Here is a 6093-nt window from a genome sequence, read left to right on the forward strand (position 1 = left end):
TTTAAGAAGAGGCTGGATAGTCATTTGTCTGAGATGGTATAAGTTGTCTTGCTTGAGCTGGGGGCTGGACTAGAAGATCTCCAAGGTCCCTTCCAGATTCTATTCTATTCTATTCTATTCTATTCTATTCTATTCTATTCACACATGCAAGCATATATGTCCAAAACCTCTCTTTACTGAAGTAGCGGGATTTCGAACTACATATTTAAAGGCACAACACTTGAGAACCTGAACTAGAGAACCGTTGAATAAAATATAATATTCCTTCCCCCCCATTTAATGTTGGAAATAGGATCTGCTTTTGATTAGCATGTTTGAAGGCTAACTGATTAGGGAAGATTGAAGAACAATATTAAGAGCTATTATAGATTTATTGAGATTCAAACTTCTTTTGTACTTTAAATATGTGTTAATGTAAATTTTCTTATAGTAGAGCTGACGGGAATTTACTAAGTTCCCTTACTAAGAAGAAGTGAAGCTGGATTTCTGGAAATGTCTAGTTTAAGTATGTCTAGTTTAACGAAGAGAAGGACGAGGGGGACATGATAGCAGTGTTCCAATATCTCAGGGGCTGCCACAAAGAAGAGGGAGTCAAGCTATTCTCCAAGGCACCTGAAGGCAGGACAAGAAGCAACGGGTGAAAACTAACCAAAGAGAGAAGCAACCTAGAACTAAGAAGAAACTTCCTGACAGTTAGAACAATTAACCAGTGGAACAACCTGCCTCCAGAAGTGGTGAATGCTCCAACATTGGAAGTTTTTAAGAAGAAACTGGAATGGTAGTATAAAGGAAAGTTAGAGATTACGTGATAGTTGCCTAAAATGGCTAGCCAAGAGATATCTTCTGAAGATACTATAAATCAGACGTGTCAAACTTGCGATGTCACATGATGTTCCGCCGACGTATTGGCCCTGTTTTGCCATTGCCGGCAATAGGGTGGGCGCGGTTTCCGTGTGACGCGTCTGGCCCGCAGGCTGGCAGTTCTTAATTTAAAGATGGAGACCATCAACTGTTACTCATCTATCAGCAGTATCACAAGCAGAGCTCTGTCCTAGCATAATACAGTTTAGGTGCAACAAAAACTCAGGCTCCGACCTATTTAGAGCCTTAAGTCAACTGAAAAGTACAGGTAAAGAGGCAGTTGGTAGAGCTGATGGGAAATAAAATTAATCTGACACTCAGCAGTACCATTCTATACTATTTTGAAAGGCAAATCTTCACTGTATTGATAGCAGTTGTATTTTTAAAACAAGATGGCCTAAACTGGGTTAGTTGGTTTGTGGTACTGTGCTATTTTAATCCAAAGAATGCTGTTTATTTATAAATTTTGTAAAACTCAGGCAGTTGGCAAAATTCAGTAAACCATGGTTCAGTTAATCTTGATTTAGCTTTTTTTATTTTATTAATCCAGCTATTGGAAAATCTTGCAAGAGATTATGCTGCTACATACTTCAGCTATTTAAGCAGTTTTTTTAAAAAAAAATAGCTTTATATTTAAATAGGATATTTATGTAAAATGACTTTACAGCATAACTATTGCCCATTTTTATTTTTCTATTTCAAATTAAAGTTCAAGATACAAGGTGTACTGCAGTTTCTCTATCGTTTCATCTGTAACATTCCCCTCTTAATAGGCTTAATATCAGCTGTGTTGGAATGATAGCATAACTGCTTTGTGATTCAAGTCATGATGTAGTAAAACAGGGTAGTTATATAAAGGTATTTAGGGACACACAGCAAAAACTTAGAAAGTCATGCGCATAGTGAGTTCAGCTGGATTTTGAATCAAAAATGAAGTATCCCCTAGTTCCTTTAATCAATGATCTAACATTTCCTTTTCTCTTCTTCTGGTTTTGTTTGCCTTTGGGGATACTATTGATCTTACTGATTTTTTGGTTTCAACATCTACTTAATGAAGGTAAGCCATATTGGACTACAATTTTTACAGTTTTCACTTAATGTGACTTTTAGGAAGTTGTAGCACAAGGTATCCAGGAAGTGCCAAGATGGGGATGGATTTTATAAATTGCTTTTTTATATCCCATGATATCCAAAATATTAGCACTGCTGAAAAATAAGCACTACATTATATGTCTATTCTAATAGGATCTGCTTCACTTAAAATGGTGATATGTAGTACATAAAGAAGAAAACTAAATATTTTGAATTTTATTATATGTCAAGTCATTTAAGCAGAACTGGTCAAAAGTGACTCAGGCCTCTCCACCAGTTGGGGGATGCATTGAAATAAGGTTAATGCCATTACCTGTATCCTGATGATACTATAGTATAGGGGCTTCCACAAGTCTTTGGAGGCTGAGATGAGTAACTCTTGGTTCATGCTCCAGAGGAAATACTGTGGAAATGTGAATTCAATATTTGCAGTGTTTCCTCTGGAGCTTCAGGATAAGTGGTTTTTGTGTGCAAGATTTCATTTTATCTTTTCACCATATTTTTCCTCCTCTAGAGTCTAGATTTTTTTATTTAAAGGTTTGTTGTTCTCAACTTACAGGAGTTAATTAATGTTTTAAAGCTGGCTGTTCCTTGTAAAAAGAATTCCCTATAAGTAAAGCAATGAGGAAGAAGGGACAGTTAGTTGCTGCTATTAGCTGGTCTCAGTTGGATAGCTGAAGGAAGATAAGGATAGTAGTTAGGTGTTATGCAGTTGCTTATGATTGTGCATATATGTTTGTGTCCAAAGTTGGTCATGTCAAGGGAATCGGAGTTACATAGGCATGGTGAACTAGCTTTGAACTAGTTTAATTCTTTGGTGTTTTTTAACTTTATATTTTTCACACAGGGAGAAAGATCTTGGATGACTGCAGTTTGTTAAACTGATTGTAAAACAGAGGGTATTGTGCTTTTAGGCTGTGTCCAAAGACAACCTTAAGTTGCTGCCTTATTGTAGATTGACATTTGGTAGACCTGTTAATGCAGATTTCCTGAAGCAAAGAGCAAAAACTCTTGGGATCCTATGGCTAATTGCTCTAGAACAGGGGTGTCAAACTGGTGGCTCGTGGGCCAGATTCGTCACACGCAGGCCACACCCACCCTGGCTCCGCAAAGACATAAAAACATTGCGATACATTACGATACGTCATGTGATGTGATCAAGTTTGACACCCATGCTCTAGAACAAAAGCTACTGAAATTGTACTTTTCTACCCAAACTGTGTTAGTGGAAGAACATTTGACTGCCTCTTAGTTACAAGTCAATTTAGTTTACTGGTTAAGGTACTAGAGTAGAAACCAGGAGAGTGAGTTCTAGTTCAACCCATAGGCATGAAAGCCAGCTGAATGACTTTGTTAGTCATACTCAGTGCAACTCATTTCACAGGATAGTTGTGGGAAAATAGGAAGGAATAATAGGTATGTTCACTACCTTGAGTTATTTATTTATGAAACTAAAGACCTATGTAAGTAAAAATGTTACTTTTATGTGCTTAGCAACATACTGGTACATTTGAGGATCAGAAGTAATCATCCCACTATATTATAGCTTGGAAATGCATATGCTATCAGAATAAAACTCCTTTTTGCAACATGTGAAGTTTGGAATGGTGCTATTCCACCACAATTCCAGAACTATTACTAGTCTGTGTTATCAAATGCAACATTTTACAATATAATTAAATATGGCTGCTAATTTTCCACATAGGGGAACTAGTATCCTGGATTCAATTGGTGTGATACAAATATATACAGATGAGTTGTTCTTATGCACAAATCTAACTAAAGCATTTTGAATGACTTTATGAACAGGTAAGTCAGTAGCATTTCTTCTTGAACAATGGCAAATGTCTTGATTGCCCTTCCCAGCATGTGTAAATAACCCTTTTCAAAACATCAAAATCATAATTGGCAATCCCTATCCAATGTTGAATAATATGAAGTTGCATTCTTCGTGAAATGTTTATTCAGATTCATCACTGTTATTAAACTCAAATGATGTTAATCATCCTGAAAACAATTATAAAAATTGCCTTTCATTACTGGAGCAAGAAAGATTCCATGCATTAGAAAACAGATCAGGACTCTAATTTAGTTTTGATTTCTATCTTTGTTAACATAACAGTTGTCCCCTTTGGATATCAATGTTATGCATTTTAAAAATATATGTTTAAACTGTACTATAGATAGAAAAATCTTGCTTAACTGTTACACCTTCTGTATTTAACCAAAAGGATCATCTTTCTAGCTTGTTGTCCTCCCCCCCCCCCCGTTGCATTGATATAAAATCCTAATATTTGTATTTTTAGCTGAAGTTCCCATTACTAAAGAAATAAAGATGTCACCCCGTGATGATCCTGATGGGAATATTGACCTCAAATCTGAACATGAATCCAGTGGGAATAACAGCCAAAACAAGTACAGAAAAGCCTTAAAATTTGATATGAAGATGACTCCAGTTGTGGAAAAACTGGGCTTCAGGCCTGCTCACTTAGGTTCAAAAGAAACGGAGAAAAGTCTGTCTGCCTGTATTTCACGCCAACTAGACCAATATGGCAGACAGTATTGTTCTGAGAAGAATTTCATGCACAATACCCCTGTGGTAAGTAAAAGGACCTACCTGTAGTATATGAGTAATAATGGTCCTTTCTTTACTAGGTCCGTAGAAGAATGGATCTGGCTCATTAAAATTGGGTGACATGAAAAGTCCCCAAGCAAAGTAAGGCAGAGCAGTCCTCAGCCCTTTTTACCTCTTGGTTCACTAGGTTGGAAAAAACTGAGCCCTGGGTGTCTCTTTTTCTCCCCTGATTTGCGTTCTATATATAAATGAGAAACTTACATTTCCTTCCACTCACCCATTATAGTTCAGCTCATACTTACTGGCTCATGTTCAGCAAATAGTTTTGGTCAATATTTAGTGCTCAGAACTCAGCAGCCAATGTTGTCTAAAGAGATTATAGTCTCACCGTATAACCCAGACCAGTGATGGTGAACCTTTTAGAGACCGAGTGCCAAAAACTGGCCCCGCCTCCGCTCCATCCCCTGCCCTGCCCCCACCCTGCCTGCCCACAGGGCCACTCACCGCCTCCAGGGCCCGCCGCAGATCACCCAGGCAGCCCAGCAGCGCTATGGTGGCCACACCCTCTGCCCGCGCCCTGCAGCATCAACTGCATGATGGGGTGTGAGGGCAGAGTCTTGTCTACCTGCCTGGCTGCCACGTCCTTGGCTGCGCTGCTCCGTGTGGGCCACGCTCAGGGGTGACTCTCCTCCAGGGGGTTTGCTGGTGAGGAGGGGATCGTGGGGGGAGGCAAGGCTGGGGCAACGGCACATGTGCCCACAGAGAGGGCTCCGAGTGCCGCCTCTGGCACCCGTGCCATAGGTTCGCCACCACTGACCCAGACCATGCAGGGTTGCCATTTTAAAAAAATGTGCATGCACATGGCTCTAATATAATTTTGTGCAGTATTTAATTGTTTTTGATTCCTGCTGGATTTAAGAAAAACTATTTTTCAAGGTTTGCCATTTCTGTAGTTATTCTAAGAATTAGCAATTACATCTGTAATAATTCATTTCGAAGGTGATAAATGTTTAGTGCTGGGTTTATACATTCCCTGTAGCCAGACATGAGCAACATCTGTGAAACTGGGACCCAATTAAGATTCTCAACTTTCTTGAGGGTTTGCAGGAGATAATCTGAAAGGGGAGAGCCACATTCTTTCCAGTTCATGTTTTACCTTTGACGGACAGGAGGAGTTAAGACTGAGAGGCCAAGCAGTATTGCTATTATTCTGAAAACCCCTGAACCAAGACATTGGTATGCTCACACACCTTTGAGAGCTACAGATGGCATACTGGGGAACTCTGTGCATGTTGCCTATTCCTTAGCTTAGTCATGGTGTATTAACTATGTCACAATTGCCTAGATTCTCATAATATAACATAACTACACAAACAACATAACAGCACAGTAGGTGAATAGAAACATTTAATATGTTTGATTAATATTTATATGTATTTATATGTAAGGGTGTAGGTATATATACATATGTTGTATATAGCATGTTTATATGTGCGTTATGTACATGTATACTTTTGAGAGCAGGCAACAATTTATTTTTAATGTGTGCCAGTGTGCCCACAGTA

Source organism: Protobothrops mucrosquamatus, unplaced genomic scaffold (assembly GCF_001527695.2).
Source record: "Protobothrops mucrosquamatus isolate PMUCROS unplaced genomic scaffold, P.Mucros_1.0 scaffold3459, whole genome shotgun sequence".
Taxonomy (NCBI): Eukaryota; Metazoa; Chordata; class Lepidosauria; order Squamata; family Viperidae; genus Protobothrops; species Protobothrops mucrosquamatus.